The sequence below is a fragment of the Mauremys mutica genome, chromosome 6 (genome assembly GCF_020497125.1).
Source record: "Mauremys mutica isolate MM-2020 ecotype Southern chromosome 6, ASM2049712v1, whole genome shotgun sequence".
Classification (NCBI taxonomy): domain Eukaryota; kingdom Metazoa; phylum Chordata; order Testudines; family Geoemydidae; genus Mauremys; species Mauremys mutica.
This window is the reverse complement of record NC_059077.1, coordinates 8,607,126-8,626,446: the sequence shown is the minus strand read 5'-3', so window position 1 is coordinate 8,626,446 and position 19,321 is coordinate 8,607,126. Positions and strand designations below refer to the sequence as shown.

The following is a 19,321-nucleotide window of genomic DNA, read 5'->3' as shown; positions in this document are numbered from 1 at the left end:
AAACTGTTTTTTTTACACCCAGCTCTCCGGAAGGAGGTTAACTACTTCTGTGCTAGTCTGTGTTTCTGTGCTATGTTGGCCTAGCATGGTATGCACAGATGACTGGTAATGTATTACTGATGTTGTAACAAGAACAGAGAAGTAGAGGTATCCATTGTATTTATTTATTTATTTATTTTATCATTGCGCTGATTTCCTGTGAGGCAGTACCCACAGTAAATGCCACAAAAATATTAGTGACAAGCCACTGAACTAGATGGCAAAAAGAGCATAACTATGTACATATAATCCTAACCCCTTCCCTCCTGCACGCAGCCAAAGTACTGGGAGGTGTTTTGGGTAGTTCCAGAGGGTGGGTAGCTCTGTGTGTATTAACTCCACTTCTCAGTCATATGACAGTCCTTGTTTAAGAGCATGTTTCTTACCTGTCAGGACTGTACCTATCTAAAACAAGTGGTATGTGTCACTCAACCTCCAAGGGCATGGAGTCAGGGTGAAATCCCCACCTCACTGAAGTCAATGGTTTCTTTAGAGTCAGGATTTTACCCAATATCTACCTGTGCTGGGCAAGAACCCATTTAGGTTCTTTAACCGAACCCATCACCCATGGTAATCCAAATGCCTTCCACTGATGCATTAAAGCACTAATCCAAAGATTACGGATGTCATTGGAGGGGCCTTCAGTGGATGTTGACATGGACAAACTGATTAGACTTTGCCCCATGTCAGTTACCCACTATTATTCTCACTTAAATACCTTTTAGGCACCAAGCTATTAACCCATCAATGATATAGTTAGATACTGTTTGTGAGAGTGTGTATATACGGCAGTGATAATGGGTGCTATAGAAAACCTTAAAACAGGTAGGTCTGGTGTATCGACAAGTGCTGTTACCCACTTCTGTTGGTGCCCATCTCAGATACCTATTTCAGTAATATCACTTCCATATCTTTTGCGAAAGGTTGAATTTTGCTACTTCCCCTCTGGTACCAGACAAAGCCAGAATGTAAGGAAAATAAAAGTCATTTGAACATTTTTAAAGCTCAAAATGGGTCCAGTCTGAGAAACAGGAGAAAGTTTCGGCTAATACCTCTTCTACATAGATGGGTTAGCCCATCCTGAATATTATAGACCGAGTCCTGGTTTACACTCAAATTTTCTGCTTGTATAACTATTGCTGTTGGGAGGGGGTAGGGGTATTTTTTTTAAATCAAAATAGTTATAGCATTGCAAACCCTAGTGTGGAAGTAGTTGTATTGGTATAAAAGTGCCTTAAATTGGTACAACTTTTTCACCTTCTCAAATGGGAATAATTATACCAGTATAAGCACTTTTACACCAGTGTGATTGGATCCACTCTGAGCATGTTGTACCACTTTAACTATTCTAGTGCAGTAAAAACAGCACAATTTTTTTGTGTAGACAAGCTCTGTACCTGTTATTTATGAACAGAATGGCACAACCTTTGCAGAAATTCTTTGCTGTGTGTCGTTGTTTCCAAGGGAATGTTGGCTGTTTAGGGGATGGGAGCTGTGTATTTTGTTATGCGTTGGTGGGGGCATGAGGGAGAGAGAAAAAATAAAGAGAAGTTAAAAGATTTTTGAGTTAAAAAAAATATGTCCTGTGAGCCAAATGGTACAGAGGTGAAATCTGAGCAGAAGCCCATGGGGAATAATTTGTCGGTAGCAGCATCTGGAAAGGAAGGGCGCAAACAATTTCAGAGTTTACTTTTTAGAACAAATGGTAGAGAAAGGGCTTTAAAGGTAACTTTAAAGGCATGAGGTGGAGGGAGGAGGGAAAGGGATGAAAGTACAGAATCAGGTCAGGGACGTGGAGAGGAGATTTAGCAGTGTGTGTATAGTATGTTGGAGTTAACAGAGAGAAACCCTGAGGGAAAATATAACCGTGAGAGAGGAGGTGAGAGCATTAGTTGCAGATGCAGGTCAAACTGAGGAAAGGTGCAGAGCAGCGCTGGTGGGGAGTCTTTCTATTAAATGTGGGGGGGGGGGGTTCCCCCTCAAAATGACATTTGGTCAAAACTGAAACGTTTCAGAGGAAAGGGTCCAAATTTCTCATTTCAAAAAAATGTTGGAAAAAGATTTTGAAATTGTGCAAATGTTCCATGCTGACATATTCAAAATGGAAAGTTCCATTTTTAGGTTTTTTTTTTTTAATTTAAGGCAATTGAGAGTACCTAAATAAATAAAGGTGTCAAAACTGAATTGAAAAATTTAGAAATTCTCAATTTTTTTTATTTTATTTTTATTTTTGGTTCACAAACATTTTCAATTTCCACTTTTCATCCCAATTTGGGACAGGAAATTTCTTCAAAATCTCAGAAATTCTCTTGGGACAAGAAAAATGTTTCCCACGCCATTCTAGCGCTGAGTACATACAGTTCCTAGAGCCGATGGCCCAGTGGAGAGCCGAGCATCCCCAGCTTCTTTTGACTTCAGTAGGATTAAAAGGTGCTCAGCTGTTTGCAGCAGCAGCCCCATTAGCCATATTTTGCAAAGACTTTGGAAACGTTAGGTGCACCTTGGCTGTTGTGCTGTATGGAACATTTGCTGGGGGCTGAACACTTCTGAAAATCTGTCCGTTGGTGTTTAAAGGAGTTGGGCTCTTTTGAAAAACTGGACCCACGTGTTGAGCACACCCTGCAGTGGGCTCATTTCCTGTGAGAGGTTCAGCACTTTCATCTGTGGGAGCTCAGCTGGCATCTGATCTTGTGCAGGTCTGAGCACATTTAACTCCTAGTTATATTAATGGGATCTCAGGGTGTTGAGCACCAAGCTGGAAATATTCAATAACTTGCAGGATCAGGCTACTGGATACTTAATACGTGTTGAGGATACTCAGGGCCTACTCATAAGTAATACCTTACACGCGTAGTGAGCCCCTACAAAATTAATGGTCCATTTGCGTAAATTTCAGTCATAGGATTCTTAAAATCTTAAATTTCAGTTTCAGGTATTTAAATCTGAAATTTCACAGTATTGTAACTGTGGGGATCCTGACCCAAAGGGAGTTGGGGGAGGGGTCACAAGATTATTGTAGGGGGTCGCAGTACTGTCATCCTTACTTCTGCACTGCTGCTGGTGACGGCGCTGCCTTCAGAGCTGGGTGCCCACACTGCAGCAGCCGCTCTCCGACCACTCAGCACTGAAGGCAGCGCAGAAGTGAGGGTGACAATACTGTGACTCCCCTGACACACACACACACACACAATAGACAGATTTCATGCGGGGGACCAGATTTCACGGTCCATGTTGTATTTTTCACGACTGTGAATTTGGTAGGGCCCTAACCATTAGTATTCAGGGGACTGCTTGTGGAGTATGGCAGTACTCAATATGAGCAAAGTTATAATAATGTGCCCCACAGCACCTTGAAGGAGCAACTCAGCAGCAATCAGGATTGGGCCTTTTTATTGTGAAGAGCACAGAACTATTAGTTATATTTCCAGTGTGATATTTCCCCCTCCCAGAAGCAAGCATTTACGAGTCCAGGTGAATTGCTAGGCAGAATGTTTGCTTTCTTCATGCATGTGTTCTAGCATTGGTTTTTTATTTCTTCTTTTAAAATTAGTATATAATCCAGCAAGCATCACTATTTTACCAGGAGAAAAGGAAAACTTCATCAGCGCATGTGCTCTCAGTGTAGGATGCAGAGGCCAAAATATGGTGCGGCTCCATAAAGGAATAGAAAGTACCTGTGTCAGAGATTTAACAGTCCAGGTATTATTGTTGGACAAAGATGTACCAGGGCTTCCTTTGATTGGTTATTTACCTGCCATTGCTCCCTGCTCTGTAGCCTTTATTGCTGAGACGATTTTTCAATTACATGCAGAAAACATTTGGCTTGCTTGCTTTGTTTTATGAAAATTGTTTTTGTAAACTAGCATCTCCCCTTCTTCTCGCAGGCTTGCTTTTCATTTCCACTTCCTGGGATGTTGTTATAGGCTAAAATATATGTATACTGACTGATCAAACATAAAAACAATCAGACGGCAAGTGCACTACAGTCACTTAACAAAGGCCCTTGAAGAGATGTTGACTACATAGCCTGAGTTGTGATATGTAAAGCTCAACTGGTTAAGAGTTTAGATTCACTTTGGATAAACACCAAAACTTGCAGCTGCTTCTGAATTTTATCTGTACTTTGGTCAACAAAACCAAGATGGAAGTCTCGAGAGGGAAATCTCTCCCTTGGGACCCCTCCTTCCTTGGGCCCAATTGGGAATGTTAGGACTCAGGAGTGCCGCTGTTTTTAGATTTATTTCATCCTGGAACTCTGAGTTCTATGCCCAGCTCTGTGACAGGGTGGGCACATGGACCTTATCAAAGGGGGAGGCAGCTCTAGGTGAGTGTTGGGAGATGTCTGCAACATGGTGAGGGGTGTGAAGCCTCCGGCAGGGCCCTGAGTCAGCAAGGGGAAGACACAAGCAGGGGAGGCCTGTGAACAAGGACAAACTCCAGGCAAGAGGTGCTCGGAGAGCAGGAAGACTGACCCTGGGAGCAGGGTGAAAGAAAGGCACTTTAAAGAAACGATAGATTCTGAGGGAGGAAGATCTGGACCTAGGTGAGATAAAGATTTTTATGTTTGGTTCTATTTTGAAAGACTTTTACAGGAATTACTAAATTCCCAGCATGAGGACTATTTAAAGTATCTCAACTCTTTAAGGATCTCTGAATGAAGGGGAAACTGAGGCAGGCCTCAGCAGAGCCACACTGGTGTTTTCCCCATGCTGACTCAGGGTATATATACACTGCAAAGAAAAACCCATAGTGCTGAGTCTCGGAGCCTGAGTCAATTGGGGTCATAGGGCTAAAAATAGTAGTGTAGATGTTCCGGCTCAGGCTGGAGCCTGGGTTCTGACACCCGGTAAGGGGGGAGAGTCTCAGAGTCTGGGCTCCAGGCCAAGTGGGAACATCTACACTGCTATTTTTAGCCCTATAAGCAGGAGCCAATTGCCCTGAACTCTGAGGTTCAGTGCCGGGTTTTGTTTTGTTTTTTTCTTTGAAGTGTAGCCATCCCTTCAGGGCCCTGCAGCAGCTTTCTGATTTCCTGCACTGCCAAGAGCCACCCTCAGCTATCTCCCCCTTTATAAGGCCCAGGTATATTCCCTTAAGCCCAACCGGGCAGCAAGTAATCAATCCAGGTGTACTGGATCCTGCTTCCTTTTAAAGGGGCCAGTCACGCTGTGACAGGGCACTTAAGTGAGTGGCTTGATTTTCAGAGGTATTGAGTGCTCACAATGCCATTAGGCTGGGCTTTTCAAAGGCCCCCATATCTCACTGAAACTGAGCTCCTGGCTCTGAGGAAGCTCCAGACATTGGCTTCAACATGTATCTGTAGATTTGGGTGCCTAATTTTGGATTTGCTGGGTGGGATTTGCCAAATGACACATCCCACCATCAACCTCAGCCTAGACCAATCCACACAAGCGGTCCATTTCCTAGACACTACTGTGCTAATAAACGATGGTCACATAAATACCACCCTATACCGGAAACCCACTGACCGCTATACTTACTTACATGCCTCCAGCTTCCATCCCGGACACACCACACGATCCATTGTCTACAGCCAAGCTCTAAGATACAACCGTATTTGCTCCAATCCCTCAGACAGAGATAAACACCTACAAGATCTCTATCAAGCATTCTTAAACCTACAATACCCACCTGCTGAAGTGAAAAAACAGATTGACAGAGCCAGAAGAGTACCCAGAAGCCACCTACTACAGGACAGGCCTAAAAAAGAAAATAACAGAACACCACTAGCCATCACTTACAGCCCCCAACTAAAACCTCTCCAGCGCATCATCAAAGATTTACAACCTATCCTTAAAGATGATCCCTCACTCTCACAGATCTTGGGAGACAGGCCAGTCCTCGCTTATAGACAGCCTCCCAACCTGAAGCAAATACTCACCAGCAACCGCACACCATACAACATAAACACTAACCCAGGAACCTATCCTTGCAACAAAGCCCGATGCCAGCTCTGTCCACATATCCATTCAAGTGACACCATCATAGGACCTAATCACATCAGACACGCCATCAGGGGCTCGTACACCTGCACATCTACCAACGTGATATATGCCATCATGTGCCAGCAATGCCCCTCTGCCATGTACATTGGCCAAACCGGACAGTCTCTACGCAAAAGAATAAATGGACACAAATCTGACATCAGGAATCATAACATTCAAAAACCAGTGGGAGAACACTTCAACCTCTCTAACCACTCAGTGACAGACTTGAAGGTGGCAATTTTGCAACAAAAAAACTTCAAAAACAGACTCCAAAGAGAAACTGCTGAACTTGAATTAATATGCAAACTAGATACTATTAACTGTGGCCTAAACAAAGACTGGGAATGGTTGGGTCATTACACCAATTGAATCTATTTCCCTATGTTAAGTTCTCCTCACACCTTCTATGGGCCATCTTAATTATCACTTCAAAAAGTTTTTTCCTCCTGCTGATGATAGGTCATCTCAATTGATTAGCCTCTGCCTGTTGGTATGCATACTTCCACCTTTTCATGTTCTCTGTATGTATAAATATCCCCTGTCTGTGTGTTCCATTCTATGCATCCGAAGAAGTGAGCTGCAGCTCACGAAAGCTCATGCTAAAATAAATTTGTTAGTCTTTAAGGTGCCACAAGTACTCCTGTTCTTTTTGCGGATACAGACTAACACGGCTGCTACTCTGAAACAAGGGAGTTAGGAGCACAAATCCCATAGAAAGTTTCTAGGACTTGTGCTCCTTACTTCCTTGGGTGCACATGATAATCCTACTCATTGGGTTTAATCTCCCTGACTAAATTTACCCAGGTGTTACACAGGGTTCATAATTCTTAGCCACTTACTTCTCAGGCGTGTTGTGGAGATTAACTTGTCAATGTTTAAATGGAACTTTGAAAATGTAAAGTGCTACGAAACATCAATGCCTTGCATCCGAAGAAGTGGATATTCACCCACGAAAGCTCATGCTGCAAAACGTCTGTTAGTCTATAAGGTGCCACAGGATTCTTTGCTGCTTCTACAGAACCAGACTAACACGGCTACCCCTCTGATAATTATATTCTTGAAAGACAAGGTAGGTGACCTGAAGAAGATTTCTGTGAAGCGTGAAAGCTTGTAACTTCTACCAACAGAAGTTGGTCCAATAAAAGATATTACCTCACCCATCTTGTCAGTTTGAGTTCTGGGTGAAGGTCTCAGTCAATTTTCACTGAAAGCACACTGTGTCTTCCATCCCTATTCCAGAAATGCATACTACTCCAGCCTATTATGTATGGCAACTACATGTTAAACTAAAAAGACAACATTTTGAGGCTGGTTGAGCACTGAATTTTCAGCAGATTTGCACAGAGTTGTTAAGCACAGGTGTTTCTGTAATTGTGATAAATAGGGAAATTTCACAGTGCTCAGTGGTCCTAAAAAGTTACACATCCTCCTGGATGACCTAGCGGTAGTGATGCTGCAAATCACGCAATAGCCGCCAGTACATTTAAATGCTTAGTTGTTTGCTAGAAGTAGGCACAACCCCCAAATATGGACCCAGATTTGGATTCCAAGTACACCGAAGTTCAGGGAGGCATTTAGATCTTGTGGTAGAGAACACACCATTATGAAAAGAAGGAACCATTTGTAAAATTCGGGGCTGCATCTGTGTTTGGATTTTGAACAGCTTCAAAGTATGCTGGGATTTGTTTCAAAGACAATAGTTTGCTACTGCAACTGCTCTTTTTTTCTTTTTTCATTTATGGAAATATGCAGTGCTGATAGGAGTTGGCAGGCAAACACTCCTTTTTACAGGAAAGTCAACAGATGTCGCTCAAAGACACAGGGAGCAGATCTGTTGAGGAAAAGGTGCCATCCTTGCATAGCCATTCTTGTGAAGTATAAGCCCAGGAACCGATTCATCTTCCATACCATTTTTACACCATCATAACTTAATTGACTTCCCAATAGGGTTACAAATCTGAAGGGAGAATCAGACCCACCATTTTTAAGCTGAATGCATTTTAGACACCAATCCCTCACCAGACCTTGTACTAATGGGCATTCCCCCCCTGTGGTGTCCAGCTCTAACGAGCTGCAGCTCAGAAACCAACAGACAGCTGAAAAATAAAGAAGCACGGACATTGTTAGAGAATCATCCTTCACCTTGCTGCCTGCCTGCCGGAGGACTTGCTGGGTTTCTTTCTCTTCCAGCCCAGTGCATTATCCCACCACAGCAGTCACTGAATCACAGGGCAGTCTCCAGCCATATCACAAGTAGAGATACATCTTTGTGCTGAGACTCACCGTGAAAATTCAGTGACCATCAGTCCCCATAATTTTGCATTCCTACAGACGCACAGTAGGTAGGTTTGTAGCAATGAATTGACTTGAAACATTGAAGGCTGCTGGAGCTGATGCTTAGATTGGGAACACCAATTTTATACCGGGGTAACTTCATTGACTTCAACTGGTCGCTCCTGATTTACACTGGATCAAATGAGATGCCATCTGGATCTTCCATACATTTCCCTGTAAACTCAATAAAAGCTAAAATACAATCCACTTTTTTTTTTTCATTTTTGCTCTTACCAGAACTGAAATGAGACACTGGGGGCCAAATATGTAAGCAGGCATAACACCACTGATTGCAGTGGAGTTCATTTGCTTACAACAAAGCTGAATTATGGTGCTGGAAGCTCAGAACCTCATATGAGGTTATCAATGTATAAGGGCTAAATTTTGCCTTTGTATATGACTTCAGATTCTACCCTTATGCAGATATCAATGGGGATTGTGCATCAGTGAATCCCAATGCTGCATTTGGCCCTTTTAGCTTCAGTAATTCAGTGCAAAGCTAAAGGACCCAGCTTTCTGTCTCAAAGGCGTTAGGATTTTCCAAGCATTTAATAAACCTTTGAAATGAATTATAATATATATAAATAAAGCAAGCAAGCACATCAAACCTATTAGTATCTAACAGGAGAACAGCTGCCTATCAATGCTTAGACTCCCAACCTAACCATAATCAAATGAACAAGACAGCATAGTGCCTCCAGGGCAGGGGCTCTGAGGAATAGAGGAGCGTCTGCAGAGTCTGGAGCTGAAAAGCTGCCATTTTGCTAAGGATGTCAATCAACCTTGACCGTCCTCCGACACTGGCAGAGGAAGAACACTTTACTTTATTCTTTACCCAGGTGCACCTTAGTCCAAAACACACATGTAGCTAGGGTATTTATTTTTTTTAAAGTATTGATAGGTGGGGAGAACTCCAATAGGGAATCGAGATGTATGTTGCTGTTGTGGATCCTCATTTGAGAGGGATTTTGCTTAGAAGAAATAAATGCCAGAGAATGTTGGACTCCAAGTCCCAAGTCCTTCACTGGAGGTTTTCAAAAGGAGGCTGAATAGCCATCTGTGTTGGATGGTTTAGTCACAACATGTTGGCGGGGGGGTAGACTTGATGACCCTTTCGGTCCCTTTTAACCATATGGTTCTATGATCTGTGGTTTTGCAAAGCCTCACTGGTTAGGCAACCCCAAATTCCAGGAGTGTTAAATAAATATAACAGGTTTGGCTTATCTCCTTCTCACTACATTTCAAGTTCATCTGGGCCACAACACAAACAAATACATTATTCTTGGTTAAAACTTTACCCCTGATGGTCAGTGATTCAGGAGTCAACAGCCCGGCTGCCACTTGTCAGTTGTTTAAAACTTCCATCCTGAGTCCTCCACAGTGTGGCTTTATGAGGCGGTATACAATCCCCTTGCTGGGTAATACAGGGTTAATGACCTATTGTGGGGCCAATCAGCCCCACCCCACCACACCTGTGAGAGATGTCGGACTTGGAGGGAGAAGCTTAAAAGCAGAGAACACTGCGCAGTTGAGGACAGATCAGGGAGGAGAGCAGATTTCTAGTCCTCAGCTTCTGGAGGAGGAGGGTTGGCTGAAGGCAGGAGCTTTTTGAATGACTGCTGTGAGATGAAAGAAGGATGGGCCTTATATGGAACTGCTGTTGTGGCACTATTATTATATAGACTACCCTGTGGACTTGATTGAGGCCATGGTTTACTGGGTCTGTCTGAGGAAAGAGAATTCTACCACATCCATGTGACAGTTCATTTGTATCTGTGTCTTTTCCTTTGCTGACAACCCTGGAAGGGGTAGGCTATCTGGGGTGTACCTGGAAGGCTGAGTCTCCCATGACTGGACCCGTGCGGTGCACTACCTGGATGTTGCAGATCAGCATCCAGGAAGGTGGAAAGGTCTCATCCTGGCCCAAGGGGGCAGCCTGGGAAAGGAACAAAGTGACAGGCTTCATTCCTAGGAGACACTTTTTCATTCATCATTTCATTCCACATGAGCACCCAAAACGTGAGATACTTTTCTGAACTATCCAAACACCTAGTCTGAAATCCTGACCTGGTTGAAGTCATAGGATCATGGAAGATTAGGGTTGGAGGAGACCTCAGGAGGTCATCTAGTCCAACCCCCTGCTCAAAGCAGGACCAACACCAACTAAAGTTTTTCTGTTGACTTCAGTGGGTCCAGGATTTCACTCCTAAAGTTGTAAAAAAAAAAAAAAAAAAAAAAAAAAGCCTAAATACTATGGGGGAAAAAAATCCTTTTCTTGTCAATTTTTTGCTGCTGGTCTAGTTTTGTTTTGCAAGGGCTGAAAAATATGTAATATTTCAAACAGCCTTTACGGTGAAAAGTACATTCAAATACATTCTAATAAACTAATCTGTTATTTGTACCCTAAAGGGATTACTATTGGGACAGCATTTTAGCTGATGTAAATCAGGGTATGGAAGTCAATGGTGCTGTGCTGACTTACACTAGAGGATGATCTGGCCCATCATTTTTAACCTGACAGTTTCCCCATTAGTATATCTATCTGCATGATATGTTTTCTAAAACCTAACCTGGGTCAGATTCCTTCCTCAACTCCCCCAGTGCAACTCATTGGACCTCAATGAAAGTGCACCAGTTTATCAATAACAGAAACTGACCCTGTATATTTTCAAGACTTTGATGCTACATGGTACTGAGAACCTCTTGCAAGACAGCCACTGTCCTCAACTCTCCCGGAAATCCCACTTTGTGGGTTCAAGCCCATCATGTGCTAACACAGACAGTGAGTGAGTGCACACACGCCCTGGGGTATCCTGGGAGGGCTTCAAGCCTGAGTAGCGAGGTGGGGTAGATTGTCCCGGCTAGTGCAGATTGCACTGCAGCGTTTTAAAGGTTTCTGGCTGAGCCAAGAAAGGGAAATGATCGCTCTTACCAACCCCGAGATCACAACGAGGGAGCACAATTACAAATGTCCTGAGACTTTCTCAGAGAAGGGAAAGTCTCAAACTTCTTTCCCATGTGGCTTCCCAGAAAAGCCGAAGAAAGACTGTGTGCTGTGCAGTAGCCTAATATTGAAAAGACAATAAGGGTGATGCACTTTAAAACACGGAACTAGAACACTGAGCCTCATTGAACTGTGACCTGATAGCCCATTAGGGACAATCTGACTCCTCTTAATAAGGTTCCCTAGGTGTTCAGAAATACAAAATCTAGCCAGCGAGAGAGTATTTATTTTGACCCACGCATGCCAAACGATAGAGAGGTTAGAAAGACAACCTCTAGACAGCCACAAAGTCAGTCGTCTTTGCAACAGGGGAAAAAAAATGCTCCTGTCCCTGTTTTTGTAGCTACATGGAAGTTTGTGCTACACAAATAGTCAGGATCCTTGTGGCAGGATAATTCTTGCCCTGCTTCTGGGATGATCGGGGGAATAATTTAGAAAACATGCAGCAGCCCAGAAATCGCGTTTGGTCAAGCCCAAGTGGGACATGCCCTAGTAGTTTATTCTAAATTTAGAACCCATGATTGTCATGGGCTCTATATCCAGTAAAACAAGGTGTCTTGTCCTTAGTACTAACACTCTTCATTATTTGAACTAAGATAAGGGTAATTAGATTCCTCTGCTGCAGCCCCTTGTATACTCTGATTAGTGGTGGGCATCAGCAAATACAGAGTGAAATAGCTACATTTTCATTTCAAACTTGAAGCTCACTTCGTTTTCTTTACATTTAAAAATGAGTGGTGGTTTTACCAAATTTCTATGTAAAACACAGATGGTACAAGAGCAGTTATGTTGTATAAAGTATCTCCTGAAAAAGAGAAAGGATGGTCCGCTGCTCGGGGTGCCAGCTGGGACTGGAGAGACCTGCATTCAATTCCCTGCTCTTCCACTGACTTACTGTATGATCTTGGTTAAGTCACTTAGCCTGCCTGTGCATTAGCTCCCCAGCTGTACAATGGGGATAATAATACTTACCTCTATCACTAGGGTGTTATGAGGATAAAGACCCTAAAGAATATGAGGGCTCAGATACTATGGTAACGGGGGCCAGAGAAGTAGCGTAGATAGCTGTGATAGGGTGTGTATCCCACACACAGGCGATGAAAGGGTTAAAGTGAGCCTGAGCGAGACCAGTTATTCTACTGGCTGCACCTGTAGGGCGGGGTGGGGTTAATTAAAGAAGAAGCTGAGCTGGATGGTGACTCTAAAGACAGGAACCACAGATGAGAGGGGGCGGCAGCGGTGGGGAGAGAGAGAAGGAATTCTACAGTCCCGCTCTTAGTACCAGAGACCACAGGACGGAGCAGCAGAAGCTGGCTCAGAGAAGGTTATGATGGAGCTGGGATACCTTGCTGGGTAGAAGCCTTGTGGGGTCTTAACATAAAGTGGAGGGGGGAAAAAAAACAGCTGGAGAGGCTGGACCCAAGAGCAGAGGGTGATCTTGAAATAACTCAGGAGGAGCAGGACTCGCTGGTAGAGGGAAACCCAGGAATCAGCCCTCAGGAGCCCTGACGTGAGGGTTGTGGTGGGTCGGGAATGCAGCCAGGGGTGGGAAACAGACCCCCAAGAGGAAGCCCTGGGAGGTCTTTCTCATTACAAGACCCTGGAAAGGTGGTGGGGAGAAGGCCTGTGAAAAGATTATTATATAGATTCACAGATTCCAAGGTCAGAGGGAACCATTGTGATCCTGTAGTCTGACCTCCTGTATAACATAGGCCAAAGAACTTCCCCCAAATAATTCCTAGAGCTCATCTTTCAGAAAAAAAACATCCAATTTTGATTTTAAAATGTTTAATGATGGAGAATTCCACACGACCCTTTGCAGATTGTTCAGATGATTACTCACATTGTTAAAAATGTAGAGACCTATCTGATAGCCTCCCCGCAGTGCCTGAAAGTCAATATTTTACACAAGCTATGGGTAATATTGTAACAGGATTCACTCACCGCCAGAGTGCCTCCTCCTGCCCAGACATCCCCTGCCAATGGTCACTCCAACGCAGCACTGGTCTTTCTTCCTGTAATTCACAGTCCTGCTGCTTCACCACTCAGCCTGTGAGGAAGGAATCTAGGGAGACCCCTGAGTAGGGGAAAGGATGATGGAAAGCCTTGACTGAGTGGGTGTAGGGACCATAGGGCCCAGAGCTGAGGGCAAAAACCGAGACATAAGGATTGGGACTATTATTTGTTGGACTTTCTGTTACCCCAGAAGGGGTGGGAATAAACCAGGGGGCTAAGTCACGGGAAGAGAGAGATCATAATGTGGGGTGTGGCTGCAAAGGCCTGAAGGGTCATATCTTATATTAGAAGGCAGGGCCCCGGACCATGACATAACATGACCTGCAGGGTACAGCAGGCTCTGGCTTCTCTTGTGTTGTTGTTATGTAATCCTAAAATAAATATATTTTAATTCAGTACAAGCACTCCCTGTTTTAATGCAAAGAGCAACATGAGCATGTTTTACCTCTTGTGCTGGTACTGGGCAGATGGCTTACATGCTTACCACCCTCACCCTAGTTTTCATTCTGTATGCAATCTGTTCTGAAAAATCCCTGCTGAGAGACTGGATGTAGCATGTGAACTTCTTCCCAGACCTGGAGCTTCACTGTGCAAACCCTTTCTGTTCTCTAGGCTGAGTTTCCTCTAGGGATGGGTTCAGCCAAGGTGGAGTTTTGGGTGGCAAGGACACTCTTCAGCAGCTTCAGGTAAAAACTGCCACTTTGTGGGGAAAACTCAAGTATTAGCTCAGTTGTTTTTTGTTTGTTTGTTTGTTTGTTTTATGTTTCTTCGAAAGCAGTTCTCAAAGAGACACTTTAGGCATGAATCTACCTGAACCAGAACTAAGAGAAGTAGTCAACCAATAATTGACTATTAACAAATAGTTAACCAAACCCACCAAGCTTTCTTCTCTGACATCCTTTGTGTATATAGACTCATAGAGCCACTGACTACTCAATCCTGCTACCTACTGGGGTGTTGGCAGTAGAGAAGAGAAGGAAATTGATAGTAATTAACATAAAAATAACCCTTTCATTGAGGTTCTTGGTAAAAGATAGCCCTGTAGTGATCTGGCTGTCTAGGATCCTGTCTAACTATATACAACCTGAACTGCTTAAGTGTCACTATACACTGTCTCTAAGTGCTGTCCTGCAGTATGCAGTCATGGAAGGGCTTGCTGATAATGTAACCCCACCCCATCTAGTGGCACTGAGACCACTTAGAGAGAGAGGTAAAGTGAGTCTGCTCTACAGCATTAGCTAGTAGCCAGTTGGCTTTTAGCTCATGCTGTAGAGGCTCATGCACTAAGCTCCAGAAGTCCCAGGTTTGATCCTGCCTGCCAGCAAGGAGGGTCTGTTGGCATTACAATAAGAGGTGGTCCACCAGTCTCCTCTTACATCTATGACCATTTCAGGTCAGGAGGTCCATGGGCACAGCTCATTACTTCCTGATTTATCCTATGGTCAGGAGGCTTATTTCATACTGCTAAATTCCCAGCAGTTGTTTCAAACGATGCACAAATGCTGTGATGATTGGCAGTCTCACTTCTATATGTCCAGGCTGTGTTTAATTCCTCTCTCTTTGCCATTTACATTAAAATTGTGAAAACTGCTTTCTCCAAGGAATGAAAGACCAAATCCTGCCATTGGATCCACAGATATTGAATTCCCATTGACTTCAAGGGGAATTGGAAACATCTATCTAAGGACATAATTTAGCCTTACACATTTAGCTTCAGGGGCTTTACAGACTAATGATGTCCTTCCAGTGGTTGGTACTAACTTTCCACAGTCTTAGAACACATTCTCTGTTGGGTTATCATTCAGGGAAAGAGTGACATTATGATCCAAACAGAGGAAACAAAGAGAAAAATACTAACAAGGGTGTTGTTTAGAACAAGCTCAGCTCCGTCAATCACCTTGTTGATTAGTCCCTTCCTGACCTAGAAGAAGGACAAATGTTTTATACACTCGAGAAGCTGCTTTTACATTATCCCACAACCATCTGCCAGTGAACCAGGAGTTAATAGAGGTCTCTGCTAACTTAGATTCCTGGGGTCACAAAATAAACAAGGACCTTTACTCTCAACCTGGCAGAGATAAGGTCAGCTGCAAGCTAGAAACATTGCAGCAGGATAGTTAAATTAAAAAAAACCCAAAAAACTGACTCTAACTAACTGCAAATAACATTATTAGGGCATAACACAATTAGCAATTCTAATAGCTAATGGTCATTTGCCTTTTGCTCTTGATAAAGTCTAATCTCTATGGGCCCATGCACTGCTATAGAAGATCTGTGCTTTTGGATAGAAAAGTGCTTCCCTGACATCTTTAGGGTTTATCTATTCTGGGCTGGTGTCTTCCCACTCTGTTCCTCACTCCTCTGACTTTCGAGGCTTAGCCTCCCAATCACCCAGTTTCTCACTTGCAGGCTGGAACTCTGAGATGCCACCTGCTACAGTCCCTTGGCCTGAGACTCCCCTGACTGGGACCATCAAGCTTTGTTTAGCCACTTTGGCTACCTCTGGCCATTAACTGGGTTCTTCAGAGAATTTCTCACAGCAATTCCCATTAAGGCTGCTATTCACAAGATCTTTCTTGCTCCCTTTCTTCAAGGTGAGAGGTTCTTCATATGGGCCTAATTCAGATATCATCTACTTCAGACTGGATCCTGTGGACCTTTTTCTGTCCGCTCAGACCCAGGGAGATGCTACCTTATTCTCTCACCTTCCAAGATGGCTCACAACTAATCCTCCCCCCCCGACCCCGAAAGAGTTGATTTGCTGAAGGGAAGAGACTCAGCTGCCTTGTCAATCTCTGCTCAATCCCAAAGTTGCAGCAGCTCAGCTCCTTCTTGAAATGGACCTTTCAGAGTCCATTGATCATCTGTTACCTCACTCTGATCAAAACATAGCGAGGGGAGAAGTTTGGGCCAGTTAACAGTGCAGCCACACAGATGGCACCTTCACACACTCTCCCATTCACCTCTGCCAACTGTCAGCTCATTCAGACATCACTAAATAACACATTGTTTTCCTTAGGTGGTTTAAAAAATAAACCTCCGAGATATGCTGATGTCACCAAAACCCACACATTCTGCTGACATCATAATCTACGCTTAGTTGCTATATTATCCAGAATCTGCTTCTCTTCTTGCTTTGCTATTGGGGCAGGGATTCTAGGTGCCTCAGACCCTTGTATGGAAGGTGGCAACAGCAGGACAGATCAGGTGAGGGGCCCGGTGGGGACTCATCTCACTCCCATCCTTCTCAGAGAACAACTCTGTGAATTAGGGGAGGCAGTGCCCTACGCCAGGTCGCCCTCTGAAGAGTCAGTTGAAGGTAACTGTGAAGGAGCAGAGAAACTGCCGCCTGGCAGAGAAGGGGTTAAAGAAACCTGTGGGTTCAGCTAGCCCCGCCCCACTATACCTGCAGCCAATGCCAGGCCTGGAGTGGGGAGAAAAGAAGGGAGCCTGGCTCAGTCAGGGGCTGAGTGGTGAAGAGGCAGGAGCTCTGTTTGTCTGTCTGTCTGAAGGGACAGAGCAGTCACTGGAGGCAAGTTAGCCTTCCTCTGCCAAGGGGAGCCTGCAGATAAGCCCCCACTGTGGGGTAACTAGAGTAGTGGGGCCATGCCCTAAACTAAAGAGACTTTTAGTAGGAAGTAGCCCAGGGATATTGGTTTTGAATCCCCCCCAGCTGGGAGGGAGACCCATCTCCCCTGGCTAGGGGTTGAACCACACAGGGCCCTGGGCTGTGACCTGGTGGAGAGGGAGGGCCCAGGTCCCTCTACAACTCCTCTGACCAATGATCTAGCCAGGAGGCTGCCTGGCCATTGAAGGCTCTATCACAGTAACCTCCATCTGATGTCTTCAGAGGACATCCGAAAAGGGGGAGAGGAAATATTTTACTGTCATCCACCCCCAAAACCAGCAAAAGTAGGCAAGGCGGGTTTGACCATTAGGGATGAAAAGTGGGTCAGAGGGAGAGGTGGTCAGGATGGGGGCTCTCAAAGTTGCTGTTCTTTATTGTGAATAAGGGAGCGCTCCAAGGGGCTTCTGAGAAAGGGTAGATCCCAGCAGTAGTAAAAATGGCTGTATGCATGTGTGTAGGGGAGGAATGTTTTTGTTGGACTTGTGGATGAGTCCAAGTGGGACTCAGCTAGGTCTGTATAGTTCAGGCAACATTTTTTTCCAAATTTCAGGATAATTATCCAAACCAGTCTCTAGGTTCTTTGAGGTTCCTCCACTGTTACCTTTGAGAAGTTGATGCTGGTTTTGTGTGTATGCCCTTATATGTTCACATGTTTATATATAGCTTTTCCAGTGCTGGCCAAGAGGCTCGTCTGCACTTGTGGGGTAGTTTTTTTTTCCATAAAGTATACACAAAATATGAACTTTTTGCTAGAGCTGGGTAAAACATGTCTGTAAATGATCTGCAAATATTTGTCTGAATCTTGAAATGAATTCTCCATGACTGACTTGGTTCCCATTTTGTGTTTGTTTTCTGTGGTTATTCTAGTTAATGAGTTTGCTGGCTGGGATGCTAATAGGAACAGCTAATTTTAGATGACTATTAGAAGGTATCAATGGAAGGTATGTTTTACAAAATGTCAGTATTTGCAATGGAAGCTTGATTTTAAGATTTCTGGCTTGCTCATCCAATCAGAAAACCAATTAATGTCATATTTGTGTCCAGTCAAATCACCTTCAGTTTCAGATTTTTGAATTGTATGTATTCACAACTAACTTCTCATAAATGAAATTCACTATGATATTTTATCTGCATTATTTGGCAAACATTTTTGAAAAAAATTGCTGAACTGAAAAGAAACACTATCTGATTGTGAAATTTCTTCAGCAGGGTTTGGTGGTCTCCTTGAAGGATAAGACTATAGTCACTTGAATAAGTGTACATAGGGCGGATCTATTTCAGAAGCACAATGAGACATTGGCAACAAGTGGAAGAGGGGAGGCATCACAAGGCTCTGAGGTGTCCGAGTTATGGGACACATGTTTGCTGGAACTAACACCGGTAAACATAGCATTGTCTGCACTTTGGACTTCTGGTCTTCTGCTTTCTGTCTGTGTGACAAGAACCAGGGGAGAGGGTGAAGGGAAAGCCCTCTAACAGATCTCTCACTCAATGTAGTACCATCGATTTCAACAGGACTAGGTGCAAAATAAGGTATGAGTCAGTGTGAGTGAGGATGGCAGAACTAGGACCTCAGTGGCCAAGAACCTCCTGAAAGGTGCTGAGTTCCCTTAATTCCCAGTGACTTGGATGGGAGTTGAGCTTGCTCAACCTTGCAGGATCATGCCCTTAACTGAAGTGTTAAACAGACTAGAGCATTTGATGATGAGATTCAGCATCTCTGCTGTCCATGTGAGTGAGCCAATTAGATCAACTTAGAGCAGGGATTGGCAACCTTTGGCCCGCGGCCCGCCAGGGTAAACATCCTGGCAGGCCGGGCTGGTTTGTTTACCTGCTGCGTCCGCAGCTTCAGCCAATCGCAGCTCTCACTGGCCGTGATTCGCCGCTCCAGGCCAATGGGGGCTGTGGGAAACCATGGACAGCACATCCCTCGGTTGCCGATCCCTCACTTAGAGCAAACCAGATGACAAAGTTATCTCAAGTCTTCCATCCCCAGCTCTCCTCTCCCCAAAACATAGGGCAATCTCTACCCAATGTCTTGCAAGCATGATATTTTGTAGAGGAGACTTTTCCTGCATTTGCAGAGCTTGTTGTGAGAAAACAAGATCCTGATTCAAAATTGCCCAGATAGATAAATATTCCTGATACTTGCACAAGTCTGGAATGAACCGAAACATTTCTCTGTAGGCAGTGTCTATTACATTTGTAAGTATCTAAAAGGGCCCTCATCACCATAGTACAAGACGTCCTCAAAAAACTTAATCTAATTATCTCCACAACACCCCATGAGATGGC

At 44.1% G+C, this 19,321-nt stretch overlaps 2 long non-coding RNA genes across 4 annotated transcripts in view; one reads left to right on the top strand and one right to left on the bottom strand.

The window, feature by feature from the left end:
• LOC123373398 overlaps positions 1-16,452 on the bottom strand; it is a 35,994-nt gene extending 19,542 nt beyond the window's left edge. Inside the window, exons 1-4 of one of the 3 annotated variants that reach the window (XR_006580709.1) lie at positions 16,104-16,425; positions 15,257-15,319; positions 13,327-13,432; positions 10,207-10,314 (exon numbers count right to left, since the gene is read on the bottom strand). This is a non-coding gene — a long non-coding RNA (uncharacterized LOC123373398). Of the gene's footprint in view, positions 1-10,205; positions 10,315-13,326; positions 13,433-15,256; positions 15,320-16,103 lie in introns of those variants that run through there. The other 2 variants (XR_006580708.1, XR_006580707.1) reach the window with 2 other exon arrangements.
• Positions 16,453-16,519: 67 nt separating this feature from the next.
• Positions 16,520-19,321, top strand: part of LOC123373238 — a 65,895-nt gene continuing 63,093 nt past the window's right edge. The window contains exons 1-2 of the long non-coding RNA XR_006580627.1: positions 16,520-16,605; positions 17,894-17,967. This is a non-coding gene — a long non-coding RNA (uncharacterized LOC123373238). The remainder of the gene's footprint in view (positions 16,606-17,893; positions 17,968-19,321) is intronic.